Source organism: Oryctolagus cuniculus, chromosome 4 (genome assembly GCF_051225735.1).
Source record: "Oryctolagus cuniculus isolate XC-2025 breed Fujian yellow rabbit chromosome 4, ASM5122573v1, whole genome shotgun sequence".
Classification (NCBI taxonomy): domain Eukaryota; kingdom Metazoa; phylum Chordata; class Mammalia; order Lagomorpha; family Leporidae; genus Oryctolagus; species Oryctolagus cuniculus.
This window is the reverse complement of record NC_142870.1, coordinates 148703429-148730256: the sequence shown is the minus strand read 5'-3', so window position 1 is coordinate 148730256 and position 26828 is coordinate 148703429. Positions and strand designations below refer to the sequence as shown.

Here is a 26828-nt window from a genome sequence, read left to right as displayed (position 1 = left end):
AGGTCTATTTTCACCCTTTTGTACTATTCTTTGCCTAGCAAAGCACTCTGGTAAAAATTGCTTTACTGTCTTGGAGAAAATGTTCCTGACCAGCAAGGCACAATTTTTATTCCTCTTTTACAGTTTAGACTTAGAGCTAGCAAACACAAAGGTGGACTAAAATCCACTTGTATCTGGGTCTGTTTTCCCATTACCTCACAGATGCCTCTCAGAGCACTGAGTCATTGGCTCTTGATTTTTGGTTTTAATTTCGTTGTTATTAGGACACCCAGGCACCAGAAAACATATTCATGACTTCGTGTTTGCTTTCAAAAAACAGAGTTTAGTTCTTTTGCTATCATTCCAACCCACAGATCTATACTTTATGGGTTCTTTAAGATCAAATGGAAGTCACCTAAAAATGCAGCTTTAAAAAAAGATGTCCTTTACCTAAGCATTTCCATTTTTCTTCCTCCAAAGAGTTGTATGCTCTTCCCTCAACGGATTTGGCTAGTTAATCAAAAGGAAGAAATCATCCAAAGAGGGGACTCTATGACCTCTTTGTCAAGGCAAGCCAGATTATTCAATGCCAAGAGAGGCTATTTTTACTTTCATCTTATGGTCTGTGGGATGTTTTAAAGGTCAGCACCATGGAAGTAAAGCGAGCAACTGTTTAAGAGATGCTTCCACAAAATCTCCTCTTAAAAGCCCCATGCTTTTGTCAGCCAGTTGGCTTGGGTGGTTAGAACTTGCTTATCTAATGAGGACAAAAGACTGTCTCTAGGAAGGGGGCGGGGTGTCACTGAAGTAGCTTTGACATGTTTTGGAGCCCCCCACCCAGTGGCGATACTAGCAACCACAACGTGAGTTCAGAAAGCATGGATGGGTCTCCCTTGCTCACCAACCAGCAACACCCTTTGGGCAGCTATGGGAAAGTAAGGTTTATGATTTAGAAACTTCATTCTTAGAGCATGGCCATGAAGGCCAGGTCTCAGCAAGTGAGGACAGAAGATCCTAACGCAGTCACCAAGCCGTAGCAAAGGAAGTTTTGCAAAATTTGCTCATTAACTCTGTGATTCTTGGCAAGCCAGTTTCTCTGAGCTTCAGTTTTTTCATCTAGAAAATGAGGACAGTCATTCCCTACCTAACCAAGTTGTTAGAAGTTTTAAACGGGACAAATGTGAAAGAGCTAGAGGAATTGTGAAACCCTATCTAAGCACTTATGATCATTCTATTCTTTATCAGAATCTGCCCCTGTTAGAGGAAGTTATTTTTTGCTTAGAGTCCTAATTGACTAATTCAACAAAAGTTTGTTGAGTGCCTATGACAATGATTTGGACAGGATTTGGCTACCAAACTCATGCAGATGTTTGAACCCCATAGATAATAAGTCAATGGTGCTAAGAGGGTAGAAGGTTAATCTAAGTACGGTGTCAGGAGACGGACCTAATGGGTGACCTCCAGGTCACTGGAGGAGTGCCCTGAGGAGCGCTCCTGAAAGGACTGCTTGTGAAATCCCCAGTCAGGCCTACGTGCTTTCTCCCTGCTTGCTGGCCAGCCATGTGCTCTTTGCTCTGCCTGCCCACACTCCCTCTTGCCATCTGATGCTCTGTGCCACCATGGGGATCTGCTAACAGGAGCATTATTGCCAGAGATCAAGCTGATGGGGCTGATTGCAAACCTCCACATCCATACGCCAAAACAAATCTCCTTTCCTCATCAGCAGCTTGTCTTAGGTATTTCATTGTAGTAACAAAAGCCTATCTAATATCCCTGTTGTGTGCCAGACACTGCTCTATGTGTAGGAAATACAGAGGAAACATGAGATTCTGATTCTCAACCTGAATCTGTGGAGTGCAGTGGGCAGTGCAGGGGTGGTATGGTCACAGGAAGAGGGAGTTAAGCATGGAGGACGCTGTGGTCTGACAGCCTAACCTCCCCATTTGTGACATTTTGAACGGATTTTTTGAGCCCACCCCTTCCCTACCTCCACTGGAGGAGCGGCAGCCACTTGGAGGGTATGCTTGGCCTGAAGAGTCACCCTGTCCAACGTCACACCCTTCTTGGAGAGTTCATATCCAATAACCAATTAACTTGGGCATATAAAGGCCCATTCCTTTGCTCTGAAACAGGCCAATTCTGAAGGGGTCACAGCTCCTCAGAATTCCCCAGAGGGATGGTGGACACTGGGACTTTCTCGCCTCTCTATCACCACTCAGCTGCACCTCTGCTCAGGTCACTTCTTTCCCTTCCTTTCTGTAGGGACGACCCCAGAGCACTTCATATAAAACCCCTGCACACTGAGACCCATCTCAGAGCCTACTGTTTTGGAACCAGACCAGATGTTTCCATGAAGGTCATTTTAGATGTGATTGGCATTGAAACGGTTGGACTTTGTGTAAAGCAGATTACCCTCCATAATGTGTGTGGGCCTCCCACGATCCGTTGAAGTCTTTAAAAGACCGCGTTCTACCAAGAAAGAAAGAATTCTGCCTCTAGCCCTGTCTTTGGAATCACGACTGCAACATCAACTCCTCCCTGGGTCTCCAGGCTACTGGTCTGCCCTGCAGATTCTGGATGTGCCCACTCAGCCTCCACAGCCGCATGAGCCAATTCCTTAAAATAATCTAGCACCCCCAGGGTGTGTGTGTGTGTCTCTCTCTGTGTGTGCTTCTCTCCCATTGGCTCTGTTTTGCTGGAGAACCTAACTATACCATTTCCCCAACCACCCAAACATGCCAGCTGACACTTCTGAAATAGTGACAAATTACCTGAGCTGGCACCAGGGTTTGCAGCCAGACAGGCCCCCTCACTCAGGAAGGCCCTGGTGATTTACTCTGAAGTAACTGTCTTGAAAACATGGTGAGTTTGTGTGTTGTCAGGGAGAAGCATGCACCTTCACTGTTCCTTATCCCCTGAATTGCACATTTTTGATGCTCTGTGAGCAAATAATTCCAGTGGATCTACCATGTACGGAAGCTCAAGGGACTCAAAAAAGTGAACACAAGATATGAGTGTTGTCATATATGGGAGCAACTGAACTAGGGGGAGAGAGAACTGACAGTCCAAAGAGGCAACAATTCAAGTTCAAACCATGGGGCTCAGAAAGTTAAGCCACCCGCTGCAGCACTGGCATCCCATATGTCATTCATTTCAAGTCCTGGCTGCTCTACTTTCAATCCAGCTTCCTGCTAATATACCTGGGAAAGAAGTGGAGGATGGTGGCTGGCACTGTGGCGTAGTGTGTGAAGCTGCCACCTGCAGTGCTGGCATCCCATATGGACACCAGTTCAAGTCCTGGCTTCTCCACTTCCAATCCAGCTATCTGCTGTGGCCTGGGAAAGCAGTAGAAGATGGCCCAAGTCCTTGGGCCCCTGAACCCGTGTGGGAGACTCTGGGAGATCCTGGCTCCTGGCTGCGGATCCGCACAGTTTCGGCTGTTGCAGCCAATTGGGGAGTGAATCAGCAGATGGAAGACCTCTTTTCTCTGCCTTTCCTTTTCTCTCTGTGTAACTCTGACTTTCAAATAAATAAAAAAATCTTTAAAAGAAAAAGTGAAGGATGACCCAAGTGCTTGGGCCCCTGCACCCATGTGGGAAACCCTGATGAAGCTCCTGGCTCCTGGCTCCAGCCTGGCCCAGCCCTGGTCATTGTAGCCATCTGGGAAGTAAACCAGCGGGTAGAAGATCTCTCTCCTCTCTCTCTTTCTTCCTCTAACTGTAACTCTTGCAAACAAACAAATCAATCTTTTTTAAAAAAAATGTTCAAACCACAACTTATTTAAACAGAAAGAAAGCAATGATTTTCTAACAAATGTGTATGAGTAAGAAATTTTTTATTCATATTACTTCTCATATTAGCCAACTATAGATGCTGAAAATGAGAATGAAGAAAAAAAGGAAATTATAGGACAACCCATGTTTCCTTTCCCTTTCAGTGTTTTTTTTTAAAAATTATTTACTTATTTATTTGAAAGAGTGACAGAGAGAGAGAGAGAGAGTGTGGGAGAGACATGCAGAGAGAGAGAGAGAGAGAGAGAGAGAGAGAAACTTCCATCCACTGGTTCACTTCCCCAAATGGCTGCAACAACTAGGGCTGGGTCAAGCTGAAGCCAGAAGCCAGGAACTTCATCCAAGTCTCCCACTTCCACTACTTTCCCAGGCCCATTAGCAGGGAGTTGGATCAGAAGCAGAGCAGCTGGGACTCGACTAGCGCTGACAGAATTTAATGAATTAAGTAAAAACTGTAGCTAGTTTTGTTCAAATATTCCACTATCTGGGAAGAACAGAATACAAAACTATGAAACATGAATTCTGTAATTTTGTTGATTCCACAGATGAGGTACATGCTATCATATAAAACTCACATTGCACAATATAGAGATGAATGGTGAAATTCAGGCTAATAATTTGAAATTTATTTTTTTTTACTTAGAGTGACATTAAATTGGAAATAAGTAGCATATAGCAAACAAATAAATTAAGAGAGAGACTATGGAGGAAAGGGAAAACATCTTATATTGTGGTACCTGTAATGGATTTTTCCCTTCTTTTTAAACAGGGGCCCTTCATTTTTATTTCACACTGGACCTTGCATATTACATGGCCAATTCTGGTTAGCAACACTTTCTCAGAGCACATGGACTGAGTTTGAGAAAGGCTTCTCAGGAGCTGAGTCCCACGAGAGTATCCAAAATAGCTGGAAAAAGTACAAGTGAGGAAACCATGGGAGAGGTTGCAGGCAGAGGGAACAGGATGTGCTAAGTCTCTTAGATTGGAGCCAGCAGGGTTCCCATGGAAACAGGAAGCTCAGTGGTGTATGTGCATATTCCATGGCAGCAGTTAGGGTCAGGAGATTTGGCAAGAGATGCATGTGAAGAGGGTAAGACAGGTCACACTCTGAAGATGCAGGCACATTCTGTGTGGGTGAGGGAAGGCCGGGGGGAGTTTTAGAACAGAGCATAGCAAAGGAAGCTGCCCTGAAGAGTGACTGTGTTAGAATCAGAGCTCTGTGCCACTGTTACCCCATAAAGACTTGTACTCAAAGGCTCCCAGCAGGTGAGTGGATAAGTAAACTTGAGTACACCCATATAATGGAATATTTCTCATCAATAAAAAATCAATGAATCATTGACATACACAGCAACACGGAGGAATCTCCAAGTCATTTTGCTGAGTGAAAGAAATCACACATGAAAGTGAATATGTACAGTATGATTCCATTTATATAAGCCTCTAAAAATGGTTGGTAGTTTATAGTGACAGAAAGCAGATGGTAGTTGCCTACAGATGGGGAGGAGGGGGTGGAGAAGGGAAGGAGAGGCCATGGGGAGTTGCCAGGGGAAAGAGATCTAAAGGGTGAAGAAAACCTGGGGACGGGGCGGTAACTATGCTTGTTATTGCAACTGTGTTGATGGTTTCATGGTTGTGTGTGTGTGTGTGTGTCAAAACTTTTCAAATTGCACGTTTTAAGTATGTGCTTTGTCATTATGCATCAGTCAATCTTTTTCACAATGGTCACCAGAGAATACGTTGTCATCTTTTATCTGTTTTTGTCTGTTTAAAATATTCCAGAATACAAAGTTGAGAATAAATAACTTTGTTTCTAAAGCTTATTTATTTACTTTTATGTATTTAAACGGCAGAGCAACAGAAAGAGAGAGAAAAAGATCTTCCATCCACTGATTCACTCCCCAAATGTTCACAACAGCCAGGGCTGGGCCAAGCTGAAACCAAGAGCCAGGAATTCCATCTGGGTCTCCCCCATGGGTGGCAGGGTCCCAAGTATTTGAGCTATCCTGATGCCTCCCAGGGTGCACACTATCAGCAAGGTAGATTGGAAGCAGAAGCAGAATTTGATTTCAGGCTCTGATAGAGGATGCTGGTGCCTGCTGCACCACAATGCCCACCCCTAACTTTGGTCTTTTTGACAACATGGCCTGAGTCACAAACCTGAGTCTTTCAGTGACACCATGGATTCCCTCTTCCACTGGAAGGGTCCACAAATGTCATGCGTTTATTGCCAAGGCTGTGTTGCTAAGATTTTCAGGAGCATGCTTGGTGTGTCCAAATTTAATTTGACCCCTAAAAGCACCCTTCTCTCCTTCCATCCATTCTCACTGCTGCCTGAGTCAGGGCAATTAGAAAATCTGTCTGTCCCTGCTGGCACAAAGGATTTCCCTCCAGGTCCTGACTCTCCTGAGAAGAAATAGAGGTGCAGAGAAAGGCGAGGTAAATATATATATATTTGATTGCTCAATCAGCGACTGTGTTTCTCCCAGGTAGTGCTGGCTGATTTAAAGTCAGTCGAGCTGAAAGAACAATCAGAGCTGATTGTTCAGCCTGGTTCCACTGCTACCTCATAGAGGACTTGGGACAAGTCACTGCTTCCTGTGTTGGGTTCCCTGCTGTGTAGTGGCAGGCACCTTGTCTTGACACCCCCTCCAAGGTATTTTCCATGGTCGGTGTTTACAACCCTTGTTCTTCTCTGCTACAGCCTTGAGGAGTAACAAACTGCAGGGTGAGACTCATCAAGGATCTTACAATGCAGGTGTTAGGCAGGAAGTTAGGTATAAGCTTATGTGTATGTGACAAAGGCCTCCGGAGAAGACTTCTACGTCCAGCATATGCATCTACATCTCAAAGTTATCCCGATAATGCTTCAGGGACAGCCCAGTGTTCACATCCTGCCCTGCCCCCTTCTACCTGATAACCTGCCAGGCGGAGATCCCTGCCCCTTCTGCCTGACAAATCTTCCACAATCTCCCAGATGCAGCCCAGTATCTGCATTTCAAACACCCTGCTCCGGATCCCCACTCTCTAGGGGGTCCTGCTCACCCTTCCTCTGAACCCAGGATGGCACCAGCTAGGTTAATTCCACAGATGAGGTACATGCTATCATATAAAACTCACATTGCACAATATAGAGATGAATGGTGAAATTCAGGCTAATAATTTGAAATTTAACTTTTCTTTACTTAGAGTGACATTAAATTGGAAATAAGTAGCAAATAGCAAACAAACAAATTAAGAAAGGGAAGAGGGAAATTCCACAGGTCTCTCCACCTAAAGGAAAAAGCTGTTACCTGTTAACCATTTCCAACCTGGTAGAAAGTTTTCCGTCTTTGCAGCTTATGGTAGCTCTGGTGCGTTTTTCCTTTAGGAAAAACTCAGATAGGAGCTTCTTAGTATTTACAGCCATAAAATCCTTCGTTTCAGGAGGAAATGTGTGAAGACAGAGACCCATCTCCTTAAAAATCCCTGGCCTCAACTGGACTGCGCGCTCAGCCCTCTGCCTCTCTGCTGAGCCGCCCACCTGGCCTGGTCAGGTGTAATCTCTCTACTCAATCATGTAACCTCGCTCCTCCCCCCCCTCCCCGACCCCCCAGTCTCTCAGGCTCTGTCTGGAGGGGTGCCCATCCATCCTTACGGATGTCCCTTCCCTACTAAACCTTGCTATTTTACCTCCCACTACTCTCTGTCTCACGCCTGAATTCTTTCTTGCACAAAGACAAGAACCCTGCAATTTCTCCGGTAACATTTTTGGTTACCACGAAGTGACTTTGAGAAGACATTGGAGGTCAGTATTCCTTCCCTCAAGTGGGACCGGATCTGTGGAAGTGACCGTTGAGTGTCCGGCACCCCACAGCTCTCTGAGAATGCGCAATCCACCCCCACCCCCACCATGGCTTAGCTATGGCCAAAACTCCAGAGGGATTGTAAGGAATGGGAGGGAAATTAGGAAGGGCAGTTGGCTGAGAGCCTGGAGACCCCCTGAGCTCGCTTTGGCTTCCCGGTGCCTGGACTGCGACCTGAGGACCAGGTTTCTCTGTTGGAGTGACACCTGGTCATGCTGCCTACTGCTACTACGCGAGCAGGGCTTAGCTTCGGTCGAGGCTAATATTGGCCCTCCAGGTAAACTCAGACAACTAGGTAGAGGGCAATCTTGAGCAATAGGAGATTTCGAACCCCACTCAGCCCCAGACATCAGGGCCTTTCCCTATGCTCTCCTCCAGCTGAGATTCGTAGGGGAAGGTGAGGGCAGTTGCTCACTTCTTGTCCTCTGTGGCTTTCCGCCTTCCTCCTCCTCCCGGTGCTCCCTCCCCCACTCTTTTGCTCTTCTCATCTGCATTCCTAAACTGCTGGCCTGGAGAAAGGGAGAGGGAAATTCCACAGGTCTCTCCACCTAAAGGAAAAAGCTGTTACCGTTAACCATTTCCAACCTGGTAGAAAGTTTTCGGTCTTTGCAGCTTATGGTAGCTCTAGTGCGTCTTAAAGTTTTTGTGAACTATTACTGTTGCTAAGCTTTGATTGCCTGAGGACTGAATGGAAAGGAGCTAAAGTTAACTATCTGTTTTAATTGACTGAGTGTTTGCAGTAGTCCTGATTGATCTAGCTTTGGTTGAATTATAGGAGGTTCCCAGCACTCTTGGTGAAACGGCGCACCTACCCAACCCCATGGCCAGTCCTGCTAGGTCCCGGCAAGCGCAGTCTTCCCTGTAAATGGGGGACCATAGCCTTTCTCTGCACTCTATTCCAGCCCATGTGGCCTGCCGCACCCAGACAGGCAAAGCCAGGTATCTCTAGGGAGAGTGCACCCCCCCACACCCCCCGGCTGCTTTTTTTTCCTCTCCAGGAGGAATTTCCAATTCAATACTACTGCTGGCCTTACCTAAGGGAGGGAGAACCGTAATCCATTAACTCTTTCCAACCTGATAGGTTTTTCTCTTTGCAGTTAATGGAAACCTAAGCAATGGGCTCATATGTGTTGATCAGCTCTTTTCTGTGCTGCTGTCCCTGACTTAGCTGATAAGAGTTTTCATGTGTCTTGAAGGTTTCGTGTTTTTCTATTTGGAGTACTGAGACTACGTCATTTGTCTGTTTTTAATGTTTGAGTGATTACCCAACTGATCAAAAATGTACTAATTTTCGCTAAATAGTTTTGACTCTCTGACAGCTTAAATTCTATACTGAGTCTTCCAACTTTGGGCTTCCAGTAGGATCCCTGGAACTCTCAAAGGATGAGACTCTAAATTTGTTAAAGTAACAGCTGCTTGAGTCAATTCAGATTATGTGAAGTGTATTAAAATGTTGTAAATGGTGTCAGACCTATGCTGTATTCATGTTTTTGCTTTCCAGCTGGAGTGGTCTTATGAAAATGAGAGTAAATTCTGTGTATACAAGCCTTTATTTTGTTAACTAAAGTAAGCCAATACAGATTGGTTCAGAGAATTGAGTTAATGCAAACGCCCTTCGGTTTTGCTTGGTGGCTCACTTGCTCAGTTTTACATGTCTTTGATATGCTTTAAACTTGTTTCTCTTAATGATGAAGATCTTTTCAAAGTTGTAAACATGCACTAGTGTCCCTGTTGCTGCTCAGGTGTTATCCTTATGTTACTTAAAAGCATGGGAAATGTAATTTTGACTTTTAATTCAGATAATGGTGTGGTATTCATTAATAACTGTTTTAAGTTATCTAGGCATCGGTGCTAAGTAAAACTTGGGAAAAAGTATTATGTATACTTTTAACATCTCAAATTCGGTAAGAGCGACTATTTGAGTTTGTTAGCATGTATTCTCATAGGTTGTCCATACATGACAATTCAGGACTATGTAAAAGTAACTACGGGTGTAAAGTTTCAGAAGGTGTGAGCAAGTCATGAAAAGTTTTAAAAGGTTTACAATTTTAAAATTGTTTACAGAGTTTTCTTTAAGTTGAGTGCTAATGCCAAAATTATACTGACCTAAAGTTGAAGTCTGATCTTCTGTTATAACAATGGGGTTTTTAAAAAATGTATACTAATGTTAGTAAATGGTCTCAATCATAAATCTTGCAATCTGTTTTTGCAAAAACTGTAACGTCTCTTTTTAACAGTGTCTGCTTCATCGGTTACTCTGCCATTTCTAAAGTTAGGTCCTGTAAGCTCTTTTTGACTCTGTTAAATAATTCTGAGTTATGTGATGATTTTGTGTGCTAACTCTAATGTTCAAGGTTTTTATTTCTGGCTTACTCGACAACAAGAGACATAGAATTCATGTTCTGCCAAAGTAATCTATTGTGTACTCTACTGTTTCTGTTATTAGATCTGGTCTAAAAGTGTTAAAATCACCCTAAATTAATGGCTATCATTTCAGGATGTTAAGGAATTCTATTTTGACCAGATACTCTAAGTTCTCTTGGCACCTGTAACAGACTTTCTGAAAATCAAAGTTCTAAATTCTCTGGACTTTTGGTATCTCCAGAGGGCCCCTGGAGATGTCAAAAGATATATCTCTCATCTTGCAGAGATAATAACCAATCGGGCTGTTTAGATTAAAAGTGGTGCCAAGATGTGAAATGATGCTAAACTTCAGTTATAAACATGTTTCTTTCTAGCTGCTCCAGTCTCTGGCTCAGAAGCCAGATCCTTTAAAGAGGGACTGACATAGTCTCCGTCCAGCTAACTCTGAATAACCAGGCATTGCTAGTTCAAATGTATTGCTAGTTAAAACGTGGATCAAACGGGAGGTCTAGCCAAAAGGGAGAAAGTGTTCCAAAAGAGACTTAGAGACAACGGGAGATGGTTATGTGCCAGATGCTAGAGAACTGGGTTCCAGGAGCCCAAGAAAGCTCTAGTGTCCACAGGCTACACGGTGAAAGCCCGGAAGCCCCAAAACCTAAACTTATGGGTTACACGGTAATACTAGTTAAACCCAGAAACCCAGGCCCATAACCCACTGGCTACACGGTAAATATCCGGAAGCCAAAGGATGGCAGAGACCTCTGCCACAATGTCTGCTCTAAGTCAGGCTACGCAGTAAGCGCTGGTTAAACCACCAGTTAAATCTGAAAGCCCAGGAAGTCAGGCTAGAGACCCAACTCGCTGCCTCACTTCTCCTCTTTTCTCTTCCAGAAGGGAAGTTACTACTGTTCTGCAGGACTCTCCACTGTGATGTACAGTTTGATCTCCAGACCTTATGCAAGGGATGACTGACCTTTTCTGTAATAATGCCTGGCCACAGTATAGAGGACCAAACAGCATAGCCAGAATAAGAGGTTAAAATGTGACAGCTAAATTGATTTTTTCGGTGTACGCGGTAAATGGGCAGAACTCCCCTTTTAACCAAACTGAGGGATAGATAGGAAATTGCACTGATGACCTCAAAGTATGCAAGCAGGTCACCACAGTTAATCTTACCTAAAAGGTCATAGTTCTCATGGGCACGGTCTTAACTCGCAAGAAAATACTAAGTGTCAGAATTTGCCCATGACCATAGTTTTTCTAGCTCACCCTAATATTAAAAAAATCTCTAAAAATCAGGGTTGGGTTGAGCACCCCCTTGTGGGGAGCAATCCGGACTAGACTAAGTTACTGGAATTAAGACTTATTCTATGCATCTGCTCTCCCACAATATGGCGCTGGGAGAGAAGAAAACAGCTTCTACGCAGCTGCCTCCAGTTCAACCAATAAACTGTAGGACCTACTCCTGATTGGAGGAGAGCAGCGTACTCGGCGTGTGGGCAGCCGAGTTAGGATTGGCGGAGGAGGACTATAAAGGAGGAGAGAGACGACATGCACCAGGAACATCTAAGGGGAACATCTGAGGGAACACCTGTGCAGCCCCCGAGAGAGCCGGCCGGTGGTGTGCCGCTCCCCTGTGGAAGTGGGGAATGTGGCCAGGGGGAACTGCCCTTCCACGGAGGTGGAAGGGATAGTAGCCAACCCGGGAAGAACCAGCAGCAAACCCGGGGAGGGCCGAGCAGACAAAAGAACAGTGCAGGGTCTAGTGTCGTTCCTCCACGAAGAGGGGGAGCGACATAATGGTGCCGTGACTCGGATATGAAGCCTAGGCAGGGCTTAGTGTCGTTCCTCCACGAAGAGGGGGAGCGACATAATGGTGCCGTGACTCGGATAGGAAACCTAGGAGGGAAAAACCGGGAAGAAGTGGGAAATTACCGGAGAGACTAGCAAAGAGCCTAGGGGAAGGCCGGACGGAGAGTGCCGGTGAAAAGCTAGTTAGAACCTAGGAAAAAAGCCGCGGGGGAAGAAAATTAGAAGCTAGGAAGGAGGTATTAACTAGGAACGTCTGGGAGACTCAGTCTTCCATTACGCCCACTGCTCCAACATGTCACAGACGGTACAGACAATGGAGTTCTTTGGCTACTCTTTGCCCACTGGCTACCTCTTCCTCCTGCTGGGCACCATCCTCTGTTTCTCCCTAAAGATCATCCATGGGCTAAATATGGTTTCTCTCTCTCTCTCTTCCTACTCCCCACCTCCTCGCAGCTTTTCCTCTAAGCAAGGGAAACGAGGGGGGAGGAAAATTCATGCATTCGTAAGAGCAGTCGTAGAGACGTCCCCCTGGTTTCTACAGCAGTGGAGGCAGGTGGGACGGAAATTGCGCGAGGCTGGGGAATCGATAGAAGTGCTGAAGCTGTGGCAACTCGTTGATCAGGTGCTTCAGAACCCCACGGAAGGGATCGAGTTGTTGCTTAATGAGGGGAGTGAACTGCAGGAAGAATTATGGCAGGGCAGCCAGGCGAGCAACTATTGTAACGAACAAGTGAGAAGAAAATCAAAGAAGGATTTAGAGAGCCAGGAAGCTTATGGGGGGGAGAAGGAAGCTGAGGAGGGAACCTCGCCCCCGAGAGAGATGCCAAGAATATATCCTGGCCATACAAGACTGGCAAATTCAACCATAAAGGATGAATCACCACCCCGGTATCGCCCATTGGTACTACCAAAGTTTCCTCCTGTAAAGGAAAGCCCCTTTTTTCCACATGAGATTGAAGAAGAGTGGGAGGAAGAAGGAGTGATGGAGGGAGTAGGTATGCAGGAGGAGCTAGAAAGGCCAAGAACTGAAAACAAGCAAAGGGGAGCTGTTTATAGAAAACCTGCTTGGGAGCAGTACCAGGAACCAGGCCAGGTGTTTCTTGTAATTCAGGATCCACAGGGAAACAGGGGATGGACGCCTCTTGACCATAAATTACTTAAAGAGTTGCAGCAATCAGTACAATTGTATGGGCCCCATGCAAGTTACACTCAGGCAATCCTTGATAACATTGGGCAGCAAGGCCTAATACCTGAGGATTGGAGAAACTTAGTAAAGGCGGTGTTAGGCGGGGGTGACTTCCTCTTATGGTTAGCTGCTTATAAAGAATTTGCGCGAGAATATTCAAAGCAGAACTATCAAACAGGGAATCAAGCATGGGATGAGGAAATGTTAAATGGAGAAGGGCGATTTGCCAATCCCGATGAGCAGGCCCGATTACCAACAGCTGTCCTCTTACAAGTGAGAGAGATAGCAAGAAGAGCCTGGAAGGTGATACCCAGAAAAGGAGAAGTAAGACACAGCCTAACTAAGATAGTACAGGGCCCTACCGAACCTTACGCTGACTTCGTGAACAGATTAATGGAAGCAGCAGGAAACATTTTCGAAACCGTGGAAGAAGCAATGCCCTTAGTCAAAAGACTGGCGTATGAACAGGCCAATAAAACATGTCGGGAAGCTCTTAGACCATGGCAGCATAAAGACATCCCTACCTTTTTGAAAATCTGTAGGGATGTCATGGATGATGTAGCTTCTGGATCACATGCTGCAGTAGCAGTAACCCGACAATTTAGACAGAACATGAGGGGACGAATATGCTTTAGATGTGGTCGAGAAGGGCATCTAATGAGGGAATGTAGGGCCAAATTTCCAGCCCAAGATCGGCAGGGCATAGAGAACTCGAGAAGACCAGGCCTTTGCCCACGCTGTAGAAGAGGGAATCATTGGGTCAGTGAATGTTACTTTAAAATAAACAGCGCAGGCAATCCCCTGAGGATGCCAAATGAGCCGGGCCCCATAAGAAGATCAGGTGTATATGGACAACAGCAAAAAAACGGAATGTGGGCCCCTGCACCCCGGGGCCAAAACAATCGGTGGGTGCCACGGTCCCAAAACCAAATATTTACCGCGCAGAGTTACGAGCCACCGAATATTCGGTACTAACACCTCAAATGGGGCCACAAGCCATAGAGGTGAGGGCAGAAACAATTTCAGCGGAGCATAACGGACTTGGAATAATCGTAGGAAAAGAAACAAATGCTTTGAGAGGCCTAATGGTCATCACCGGAGTCATTCAATTACCTTTTGATAAGTTAAAAGTGCTAATACAATCTACAAAGGGTATTATTCAAATCAAGCCAGAAGAACCTGTGGCTCAAATACTGATCATGATTGGAGCGCAGGATGTTCATGGACCCCAAGGGGAGAAATTTGCAGCCTTGTCCCTATCTCTAGCAGATCGACCTCTGTGGACCTTAACCATTAGAGGAAAGTCGATTCAGGGCCTGCTAGACACAGGTGCGGATGTAAGTATAATTTCGGAAAATGATTGGCCGAAGTCATGGCCCCTTCAGCCAGGAGATAATACTTTAGTAGGCCTAGGTGCAGCCATGACACCATCAAGGAGTGCTCAGGTGCTTCGTTGGCACGATCAAGAAGGGAACAAGGGAAATGTGCAACCTTGTGTTAGTGCACTCCCCATCACATTATGGGGAAGAGACATTTTAGAACAATTGGGACTGACGTTAACAAATGAGGACCAATTGGAGAGTTCTACAGGATGGCGTATTATGTATAAAAAGGGATATCAGGAGAGAGGATTAGGCTCCAGAGAAGGCAGAAGGGACCTAGCCCAGCCCAAAGGCGATTTTAAAAGACAGGACACGGGTTTTTCGTGGGGGCCACTGAGATGCAGCCGCTGCCATTGTCATGGCTGGACAACAAGCCAAAGTGGATACCACAGTGGCCCCTTACCCAGGAAAAGTTGGCTGCGGTAAATGATATAGTATCACAACAATTAGAGGCAGGCCATTTGCAACCATCAACCTCCCCCTGGAATACGCCAATATTCGTGATAAAGAAAAAATCAGGGAAATACCGGTTGTTGCATGATTTACGGGCTGTTAATCAGCAGATGCAACCCATGGGGGCATTGCAACCTGGACTCCCAGTTCCTACTATGATCCCAAAGCATTGGCCACTAATAGTACTCGATCTGAAGGACTGCCTTTTTAGCATACCTCTACATGAACAAGACATTCAGAGGTTTGCTTTCACCGTACCTTCCATTAATCATCAAGGTCCCGACAAAAGATATGAATGGAAGGTACTTCCCCAAGGAATGACTAACAGTCCTGCCATATGCCAGCTATATGTTGACCAGGCAGTAGAGCCAGTTCGACAACAGTGCCCAAAAGTACAAATTTTACACTACATGGATGACTTGTTAATAACGGCTGAAAGTGAAAGTCACCTAATGGAAGCATATAAGCTGCTGCTATTATATTTGGAAAAAGTTGGGTTACAAGTAGCGCCAGAGAAGATACAAAAAGGGGAAGTAGTACAGTACTTAGGACTTAAAGTAACTTCTGAAAAGGTAACCCCATTAGAATTTGAAATTGCAATAGATGGGTTACAGACCCTTAATGACTTCCAAAAATTATGTGGCAATTTAAATTGGTTGAGGCCCTATTGTAAATTAACTACCGAAGATATGATGCCATTATTCAATATTTTAGAAGGAGATGCCCAGCTTGATTCCCCTCGTAGATTGACAATAGAAGCCCGCTTGGCGTTACAGAAAATTGAAAAACAAATTAAAGCAATGCAGATGGAAAGATGTGATCCACAACAAGCCCTAGAAATATTAATTTTTATGGAACAGCTGTATCCCTTCGCAGTCATTTGGCAAGGAGGACCCTTGTTGTTTGTATACCCACATTCACATGCACCACGTGTACTATACACCCAAGGCATTGCGGTGGCTGATTTAATATTAACAGCAATAAAAAAGGCGACAGAAATGGCGGGGAAGACTCCAAAGCGATGCGTAGTTCCCTTTGCTCAAGAGGCAGTAGAAGCCTTTACAAGGGAATGCTGGCAATGGGCATACATAGTTCTCATTCTACAAATAGAGATTGACAATCACTACCCTCGCCATCCATTTGTTAACTTCTGCACACAGGTTTCAATAAAACGGGTGCAGAAGGTGTGAAGGGATCCAATTCAAGGGGCAGTTACCGTATTTACGGATGGAGCTAAAGGCGGAACAGGAGCAGCTATATTTAACAATCAACGATATTTTGTTTTAACAGCATCCCCTTCTCCACAACATGCAGAATTAGCTATTATCGCAACAGTATTACGCAGAGAGAGTGCACCCATGAATATTTTGTCTGATAGTGCATATGTGGTGAATGCAGTTCAGATGTTCGCTACACAGTGCCTTATTCTTAAATCCTCCTCAGTCTATTCTTATCTAAGTGAAATTCAGGGGTTATTAAATCAAAGAGAGCATGCTATCTACATAGGCCACATAAGAGCTCATTCTAATTTACCTGGCCCACTTACTCGAGGAAACATGATGGCAGATCATTATTCAAGATTCTTGCTTGCATGCACCGCTTTGGAACAAGCTAAAGAATATCACTCTAAATGGCATGTTAATACCCACACTTTAAGTTTTAAATTTAATATTCCCCGCAAGCAAGCAGAAGATATTATTAGATCCTGTGAAAAGTGCGTTGTTACCATAGTTCCAAAGATTCCTGCGGGAGCCAATCCCCGTGGCCTTAAACCAGGACATATCTGGCAGATGGACGTTACACATATCCCCTCTTTTGGGCGACAAAGCTGTGTTCACGTCACTGTAGATACATACTCAGGTGTAATTATGGCCACAGCCATGAATAAAGAAGGAGTACAACAAGTAATCCAACACTGCTTGCAGGCTTTTGCAGCCTGGGGAGTTCCTCATGTGATCAAAACGGATAACGGCCCAGCGTATACATCAAATCGTTTTGCTGCATTTTTGAAAGAATTCGGAATCTCCCATATTACCGGTATTCCATACAATCCACAGGGGCAAGCTGTGGTAGAACGCGCTCACTTATATTTAAAAAATTTAATAATTAAACAAAAAGGGGGAATAGGGGAAATGGCCACATCCAACAAGGATGTCTTGGCCCTAGCTCTTTATACAATTAATTTTTTGAACAAGAAAAAGAACGGTAAAACACCTGCAGAAATGCATGCTCAATCAGCTGATAAGGAATCAATACAGTGGGTAATGTGGAAGGATTTACAGGACAACCAATGGAAAGGCCCGTTCCCCTTACTCAGAAGAGTACGAGGCGCCGTTTGTTTTTTTCCACAGGGTGCGGCACAACCAATATGGACCCCTGAGAGAAGAATTCGGTTGATAAACCTGCCAGCAGAAGATCTAGAAGAAGAAAACTCCATTTGAGGAAGAAAACAATGAATAACCAATCCCTGGGATCTTTGGAATATGGGACATTTTTCAACGAACTCTGAAGTAGCACGACAAACAAGACAGTCAATAGCATGAAGATCACACTGAACTTTACACAGGCGCGTATCAACGCCAAAAAATAAAAAGAAAGGGGGATCTGTGGGGAGCAACTCGGACTAGACTGTTACTGGAATTAAGACTTATTCTATGCATCTGCTCTCCCACAATATGGCGCTGGGAGAGGAGTAAACAGCTTCTACCCAGCTGCCTCTCACCAACTTGACAAGCTGCAGGAGCTGCTCCTGATTGGAGGAGAGCGGCATGCTCGGCGTGTGGGCAGCCGAGTTGGGATTGGCGGAGGAGGACTATATAGGAGGAGAGAGACGGCATGGGTGTGTGGGTTGGTTGGAGAGTGCGTTGGAGAGTTCGCGGGGAAGTTCGTTACTTCGTTCTTTCTCATTTCTCTCTACTCATTCTTGCTTTGGGAGTTTGCTGTTTACTTATTCTTACTTTGCTATAGAAAGGACTTGTAAAAAAAGGGAACAACAAGCGCCCGGTCCGGTGCGGCTCCTCCGCGTGCGGAGGAGCAGCACCCCCTTGACTGACATCATAGAGGCTGCCTCCTTGGTCTACTTTATTAGAGACCAGGAGAACGAGGAGCAAGCTAGCAGCAAAGGATAGGCAACAGGCCAATCAATGGCTGCTTTACACGGTGATCTGCCGTCAAGGAGACCCAGCAAGGCCAGTGCACCCCAAATGGCACCTGTTGCTGATATAAGGAGTCAGGACATTGGGCAAGCAGCTGTTGTGACAGAAACCGCCTTCTGTCAGCTCTGCCAAGAGCAAGGCCACTGGACACGGAACTGCCCTGGGGGTTGAAGGACTCCTGGTTCAGAACCACAGACCTTGTGGCACCAAGTTAAAAAAGCCTTTGGCTCTGCCCAGCCTCTGCCCAGCTTCCAGCTCCAGCCACTGCTATTGAGGGAATGGTCTAGGGTCAATGAAACGTAAGTTGCCTATTTCTATCAGCCTCCTATTCAGCTCTCCTCCTAGTCCAGCCATGTAATGCAAGTCAACAGGGTGCCTCCCTTAAAGGAGATTTGCATCTCTTGCAATTCTCTTCCAGCACCCCATGGATAGGTCTGGGCCTCACACACACAGCCAGGCCTTAAAAGTCTATCCAATAGCATTAAGCTTAGAAAGCCCTCCCTGCCAGTTCCTAAAAACAGGGCTTTTAGTAACAGCTAACTCAAATAGTCCTGCACCTATTTGGACAGGTCCTCACTGAGGACTTAAAGGGCCTATCTCTTGAGGGGGGTGCACAATAGTCCATAATGTAGATGGTTAAATGTAAATAATTTGTTAGTCTGTCTCTTTTCCCAGCCTGAGACTCTCGTCTTGTACATTGGCTTAACTTCCTAGCAAAACTAGCTACTACTAGGTATCCAGAGGAAAACAAAGCATTGCTAGTCCATTAGAGTGTTAATTATTTAACCCTTATCCTTACCTCTGGGGAGAGAAAACCTGCCCCAGAGAGGATATGGGCCATTCAGCAAATTCCTACTTCTGCAAACTTCAGGCAGTCCCACTTTTCTCTATCAGGTTCCTAGATACAGGAAAACGGCATAGCTCCTAAATCAGGATCTCGACAGGCAGCTAAAGCAGAGCCCCCTCCTTTGGGGGAAAGAGCAAACCACAGCCTTTGCTCAGCTAAAGGATGCTATGACTAAAGCCCTGTGCTAGGACTGCCAAATCCAGGGAGACCCTCCCAGCTGCACATCACTGGGAGGCAGGGAGTCACCTTAGGAGGGTTAACTCAGGAACTGGGACCTGTTAAGCAACCTGTGGGCTACTTTTCTAAAACCTTAGACATGGTTGCACAAGGATGGTCTCACTGCCTAAGGATGATAGTGGCAGCTGCCTTGCTGACAGAGGAGGTATCTAGCATTACATTGGGGCAAAATATCGCCCGTTAGACCCCACATCAAATAAATTCTCTATTAGAGCAAAAGGGCTCTCACTGGCTCACAGATAGTAGAATACTAAAATATCAAGTCCTCCTCCTAGAAAACCCTCAGGTAAAAATAAGGCATTGCTCTACTCTAACCCAGGGGGAAGGTGGTCCCCTCCACTCCTGTACTGAGACTATAGACTTGATCTATGCCAGCAAAAGGAACCTAAAAGACAGCTCCCTGACTAACACAGATGAAATTTGGTTCATAGATGGAAGCAGCTTTGTCAGACGGGACCTGCTTCTCAGGGTATACATCAGTTACGGCATGGCACGTTATTGAAGTGTGCTCTGCCCCCAGGAACTTTTGCTCAGTTAGCAAAACTGATCACTTAACTAGAGCTCTAGAACTAGGCAAGGACAAGAGAAAATAACTCCCAGGGGTCTATACAGCAAAAGGGAACTTACCCCAAGGAAGGCTGGCAAACAGATTTTACACAGCCTCTGTCAATGCTATAGGTACCTACCTGCTTGTACTTATAGGCACCTTTACTGGATGGGTAGAAGCCTTCCCAACCAGAACTAAAAGAGCTCAGGAAGTGACCAAAACTCTCCTAAAGGAAGTTATCCCACGCTTTGGTCTTGCAAAATCTTTACAAAGCAACAATGGGTCTTCCCTCATCTCCCAGGTTACACAAGGGATTTGTAAGGCCCTAGGAATAACCTGGCACCTTCACTCTGCATGGAGACCTCAGTCTCCCAGTAAGGTAGAAAGAGCCAACCAGACTCTATGGAAAACACCACAAGTATAAAAATGTGTGCTTGGTAAGGAAGGTTAGAAAGAAAAGAGTGTTCTTGGTAATGAAGGTTAGAAGGAAAGAGTTTTTTTTTTTTTTTTTTAATAAGGAAAGGACATGGTTTGTAAGAATGACTTTATCCTGATGGCTAGTTTACTCTAGACTGGAATGGAAATGATGGAATGTTTCAAGTAAGTTGAAGAGGGTGTGCGGAAGTCACAAAAGGCTATGAAAGAAAGAAATATTGGACATGCTAACTGCTGCTCCAGGAGGTGTCTGTGCCATGTTCCAGGAAGAATGTTGTCTCTGGGTCAATCAGACTGGACAGGTACAAACCCAAATTTGTACTTTTCCTGGACAAAGCCAAACAGCTCCAGGACCAGGCCAAGCAGGGCTGGGATTTCTGGCCTGACATCTGGTCATGGAAATCCTGGCTATTTCCTCTCCTTGGCCCAATAACGTCTGTAATCTTGCTACTTCGCTTTGCACCGTGTGTTTTTAATGCCCTTGTTTGTTTTGTCTCTAACAGAATAAAAGCTGTCAAACTCCAAATGGTCGTCAGACAAGGCTTCCAGCCCATTCCACTGGACGACCTGAGCAGCCCTCTGGACCAAGCAGCACAATCTTTCCGAGGCCACTGTCACACACCGTAAGACAGGTAGCAAGAGGAAATACCCAAATCCCCCTCGACGCCCACATGCCAGCTTCGAAGAAGTTACAGAAAATGGAACTCCATCCATAATCCCAAAGAAGAATTTTGGGTATACCTCTTGAGGGGGGAATGTTAGGCAGGAAGTTAGGTATGAGCTTATGTGTATGTGACAAAGGCCTCCGGAGAAGACTTCTACGTCCAGCATATGCATCTACATCTCAAAGTTATCCCGATAATGCTTCAGGGACAGCCCAGTGTTCACATCCTGCCCTGCCCCCTTCTACCTGATAACCTGCCAGGCGGAGATCCCTGCCCCTTCTGCCTGACAAATCTTCCACAATCTCCCAGATGCAGCCCAGTATCTGCATTTCAAACACCCTGCTCCGGATCCCCATTCTCTAGGGGGTCCTGCTCACCCTTCCTCTGAACCCAGGATGGCACCAGCTAGGTTTCCTCCTGTCTGATACCTTCAAGGAAAAACTCAGATAGGAGCTTCTTAGTATTTACAGCCATAAAATCCTTCATTTCAGGAGGAAATGTATGAAGACAGAGACCCATCTCCTTAAAAATCCCCGGCCTCAACCGGACTGCACACTCAGCCCTCTGCCTCTCTGCTGAGCTGCCCGCCTGGCCTGGTCAGGTGTAATCTCTCTACTCAATCATGTAACCTCGCTCCTTCCCCCCACCCCAAGTCTCTCAGGCTCTGACTGGAGGGGTGCCCATCCATCCTTACGGATTTCCCTTCCCTACTAAACCTTGCTATTTTACCTCCCACTACTCTCTGTCTCATGCCTGAATTCTTTCTTGCGCGAAGACAAGAACCCTGCAATTTCTCTGGTAACACAGGCACCAGGCTGTGACTGGTGCGGGTCAGAAGGAGTGTGCTAGAATAAATGGCTCGTTCCATCTGGGTTATCATGTCAAGTTCATTGTATTTGTGAGGTGGGAATAGGCATCTTGGTCAGGGAGGGCTTGTTGCACAGGATAGAACTTCACTTGTACTTTTCAAGAAAAAGGAATATTTTTGAGAAACTGCAAGATTTCCTTATTTTCTTTCATATTTAATATTTTATTTAGTATTTTTGAGATAGCATATTTTAATTTACATTACAGTCAAAGGCTAATGCTCCACTAAATAAACAGCTCAACAAATAAAAAGTTGAAAGACCATAACCGGACAAGAAAATAGGCAAGGGCTAGAAAAAAATAATCAAAGAAAAAGGTGTTCAACTTCACCCATATAAATTTTAAAATAGTCACAAAATCAGCAAAATTTTACTAGTATATAAATTTTTAATATTGGTTTGACAAAGATTTAAGAAAAAGTTTGACAAAGCACTGTGTTTTCAGCAAAACTCATTCACACAGGCACTTTTTTAATTTAAAATATAAGCCAGCATTGTAACACAGCAGGTTAAGCTACCACCTGCAATGCCAGGATCCCAGATGAACACAGGTTCAAGTCCTGGCTGTTCGACTTCTAATCCAGCTCCCTACTAATGTACCTGGGAAATCAGTAGAAGATGGCCCAAATACTTGGGCTTCTGTACCCATGTGGGAAACCTGGATGGAGTTCCAGGCTCCTGGACTACCCAGGATATTGTGGCCATTAAGGAGTGAACCAGCAGATGGAGGATCTCTCTTGCTCTCTCGTTTTCACTCTCGCTCTTGCACTTCCTCTCTTTCTGTAACTCTTTCAAATAAAATAAATTTTAAAAAATTTTTAGATAAAAAAAAAGAGAATGCCTATGGACAGGGGTTTCTTGTTACTGAAATGGATGAGGCACAGCCAAGTCTCTGTGTACAGGGCTAGGTACAGTATCACTCACCTGAATTCCCACCCTCTTGAGCTCTTGTACTTTCACTCATATGATTGTGTCCTTATTCTACCTCCCATCCCTAGTACCACCACCAAAGCCTTACTCTTGTCTTTCTACAGAGTGGCTTTCTGGTGCTCTAACACCCAGCACCACCTTATTAGCCTTTCGCAATGTCACACTCCCAGGAGGGGATTTCCAGTGGAGTCAGCTTAGGGAAAGTACTTGTGAGGTTGTCAGGGGAGGTCAGGTGGTCCCTGGCACTGTTCTCTCCGCGACTGTGGCAAGGGGGTGGTCTTTGAAGATAAGGGCATGAAACAACTGATAGAGATACAAGCTTTGATGTATTTTAAGAATACAGCTCGATGTTCAGGGAGCAAGCTTCCTTCCCTGATAACTTAAGAACAGTAGTCTTCACATCTTAGACCTCTAGACTTCATAGATGAGACTCTAGATCAGGAATTGCGGCTGCCAGGTTCCCAGGACAGCGTTCTCTTTAAGATAAATTTCTATCAGAGGCTTCTCCCCACTTCCAAAATGGTGCTCAAGTGGTAAGAGTCCACTGCCAGGAATGATGCTGGTTGTAAGGATCCCAGACATGAAATCATAAAAAAGGAATGAGCAGTTACAGTAGATTGTGTTTTCCAAGGATGACCTCAGCATTATCCCTTGTCCCACCTGGAATCTTTACACCCTGACCTTGATTTTCTCCGTTGAGTGATGGTGTCTATGAACCCCCACCAACACACACACTTGAAGATGGCAGAATTGTGTGGTTTTCTCAACTAGTAGAGCATGAACAATGCTATCTGGCCTCTGTCCTGGGTCATGCAAATGCCTTTCACAGACACCATATTGTCTTGGAATGAACATGTGCAGCGGCCACACTGTAGGCATTCAAGCTGAGAGCCCAGCTGAAGTCCCAGCCAACAGCCAGGACCAATTATCAGACATGTGAGTGAAGAAACCTCTCAAGGATTCTAGCCCTGAGTCACTAAGAAATCCCAGAGTCTGAACCTGAATCTGAAGATATTATGAAGCCATTACTATCATTTCCTGTCTGGGTTCCTGACCCACAGAATCTGTGTGATAAGGTGGTCAGACTGTGCACCCAAGGTTTGGGCTGGTTTTTTAAAAAGATTTATTTATTTATTTGAAAGACAGAGTTAGAGAGAGAGAGGAGAGAGAGGTCTTCCATATGCCAGTTCACTCCCTAGATGGCCATAACAGCTGGAGTTGTACAGATGTGAAGCCAGGATCCAGGAGCTTCTTCCAGGCTTCCCACATGGGTGCAGGGATCAAGGACTTGGGCCATCTTCTACTGCTTTCCCAGGCCATAGCAGAGAGCTGGATTGGAAGTGGAGCAGCCGGGACTTGAACTTGCGCTTATATGGGATGCTGGCACTGCAGGCAACAGCTTTATCCACTTGCTACAGTGCCGACCCTTTGGGCTGGTTTTTAACTAGAACCACATTGGTAAATCATCCACCAACAAAAGTACTGGGCTTAGAGTCCACGTTTTCTGGGCACCTTTATCCTGCCCGTCATTTTAAGAAGGAAACCCCCATCCTGTGGTTGCTGTATTTTACAAAACAGCATCCTCTGCTGCTCATGCATGTATCTGATGTGTGTGTGTGGATACCTGTTGCATCATTCATTGTTGTAACTAATTAGTGTCCAAAGCCTGTCATTTTGTGAGACAGCCACATTCACCCGTGACCTGGAAGGCAGGCCAGAGATGGCCTCAACTCCCAATTAGAATCTTTTCTTTTCAGTTTTTGCTGACTTTTCTTTCCAGCTATGGCAAAGCTGAGATTACAGTTGTTGGTTTCTCTCCAGCTATGACAAATTTTAGTATTGGTCTTAGCAACTTCTGGAGGACCTTGGTGTCTAATTCTAGTTAAGAAAGCTGGGCTCTAATTGCTTCCTTCCTCCCTCCATCCTGACCCCAACCTTGACAGTCATGGGAGTTGTGGCTTTGGCATTTGTTTGCACTTTCCTATGGGCTCAGCCACACTCTTCATTCTCCTTGCTCTCTGGCATGATCTGAATGTGTTCCATAGAATTCATGTGTTGGAAATTTCATCCCCAATGCAACAGTGTTGGGGGTGGGGCATTTTGAGGGCTTCACTGCATAAATAGGTTAATGTGTTATAAAAAGGTCTTTGAGAGTGGATTCCCTCTGTTTTGCTCTCTGCCTTCCACCATGTGAGGATTCAGGAAGACACATACCCTTGATCTGGGGTTTCCCAGACGCCAGCACCAGGAACAAAACAGCTGTTTTTTCATAAAATATCCAGATGTAGTATTCTGTTACTGTAGCATCCAAGTACTAAACTACACCCTATCACCTCAATCATGCCCTAAGAAACACACGTCAATGGCCCTTGTGTGCCTGCAGAATGTCATAGGGTCACTCCAGCAGAAGTGTTTCTCACATGCCAGGCACTGAGCTTGGAGGTTGGGATACAAAGGAGATACAGGCAGTCTTTCAGAGGTTCACACTTACCCTCACAGAGCCTGCCTCTCCCACTCCCTCAGTCCCCTGAAAGGACCTGCTGCAGGCCCTACACTGGTTTCCATCCCCCAACTATTGATTTTCAAGAATAAACAAACAAAAGAAAGGTGGCCACTAACTGTGAGACTTGAGAATGCTGAATAATTCACAGTCCCCATTTCTTTGTTTGTAAAATGGGAACGATACTATCTGACAAAGTTCTTGAGTAAATAAGATGCCAACCTCAAAAACCAGAATATCAGAGCAACTCAACCATTGTTATGATTCTTTTCTGCTCCACCTCCTTACTACCACACAAAAGTATTGTGACTTATACTTTAAGAGCCCCTTTAGGCATCCTTCTTCTGGCTGCTCCCTACTAAGATTTGAGAAGAATTTCTATAATAAAAGGGAAATGACAGACTGAATCATATAGACTATAAATTCGAAGTCAATGTGCGTTACCTTGAGAATCATCCAGCCTTATTCTACAGAGGCATTTTCATGTCCTTTTTCTCTATTTCACTTATCCCCCCCATTTGTTTATCAAATCTTCCTTCTCAGGCACACAATAAACCCAGCACCCATGTCTTTTTAGCCCACCCAGAATCACTCTTGGAATTCTCTCCAAGTTCTAAGCCCTCCTCCAAGGCAGTGGTTCTCAACTACGAAGTACAGGTGCTGGTGGGGAATGCAAGAAGGGAGTTGGAAGACATAGTTAGAAATGCAAAGAGGAAGCAGGTGTGGTGGACAAAAATTTAGTATCATAATAAAAGACCATATCTGAGGAAAATGTTTAAAGGTGTTTCTGTTTTAATAACAACAAAACATGTGGTAAATCTTTTGCAAAAATGACCACACTTCCTTGTTTCACTCTATCCTCATCTTTTGCAGAGTGACTTTGCATGGGAGACATCAAAAGTTTTCTCTGTTACCTTGAGCCTGAGCTGGTTTTGATATTCTTCCAGTTCCAAGTCAAGATTTCAAGGCTCTGCTGGCTTCTGCTCATTCCCTGGGAACTTTGTCCCTGATGTGTGACCAAGAATGGGCTGGGGGCTGGTTAGTGGCACAGCAAGTTAAGCTAACACTGGCAATGCCAGCATCCCATAATGAGAGTTCTGGCTCGAGTTGAGTCCTGGATGCCCTGCTTCCAATCCAGCTCCCTGCTAATATGCCTGGGAAAGCGGCAAATGATGGCCCAAGGACTGTACCCCTACCACTTTTGTGGGAGACCTGATGGAGTTCCAGGCTCCCGGCTTCAGCTTGGCCTAGCTGAAATCATTTAGGAGTGAACCAGCAAATGGAAGATCACTCTCCATCTCCCCCCCCCTCCCCCTCTCTCTCTTCTTCTCCCTCTCCCTTTCTCTCAAACGCTAATAATATTTATTCAAATAAATAAATCCTTTTAAAAATGTTTAAACAAATTCTGGGCTGACTAGAGGATGAGGGACCATATGGAGCAGAGCTCATTTTTCCCACCTAAGGCCATTTTAGAGCAAACCACAACTAGCTGATACTGATATGTGTGAGTGAGCCCAGTCCCAGTGAACTGAGCAGCTGCCCAGCCCATCCTTGTGTACTGCTGTGGGAGTGAGCCCAGCTAAAGTTGGAAGAAACATCCGCCCAGCCTGTAGACTTGAGAGCAAAACTCAGTGCTTCTTGGTCAAAACCACTGAGTTTTGGGATGCTTTGATTTGTTGCAATGGCTTACCAAAAGAAAACCTATTAAAAATTAAAATTTGGAGAGAGTGTTGGGTATAGCAATTAAAATGCCTTTTGGGACATTGACATCTCATGTTGACAAAGTTCCTGTTTCAAGTTCTGACTCTGCTTCCCATTCCAGCTTCCTGCTGAT

The 26828-nt window shown here is 45.1% G+C and overlaps 2 long non-coding RNA genes across 5 annotated transcripts in view; one reads left to right on the top strand and one right to left on the bottom strand.

The window, feature by feature from the left end:
• The window catches only part of LOC149127170 (uncharacterized), a 38740-nt gene extending 31536 nt beyond the window's left edge, over positions 1 to 7204 (bottom strand). For all 3 annotated transcript variants that reach the window (XR_016232820.1, XR_016232822.1, XR_016232821.1), the window contains exon 1: positions 7064 to 7204. This is a non-coding gene — a long non-coding RNA (uncharacterized LOC149127170). The remainder of the gene's footprint in view (positions 1 to 7063) is intronic.
• A 215-nt stretch (positions 7205 to 7419) lies between these two features.
• LOC149127169 (uncharacterized) lies at positions 7420 to 21436 on the top strand. Of its 2 annotated transcripts, XR_016232819.1 has the most exons (3): positions 7420 to 7557; positions 20537 to 20665; positions 21190 to 21436. It is a non-coding gene; the product is annotated as an uncharacterized LOC149127169 (long non-coding RNA). The 2 variants fall into 2 exon arrangements; XR_016232818.1 differs by having other exon boundaries at positions 20537 to 21436.
• Positions 21437 to 26828: the final 5392 nt, after the last annotated feature.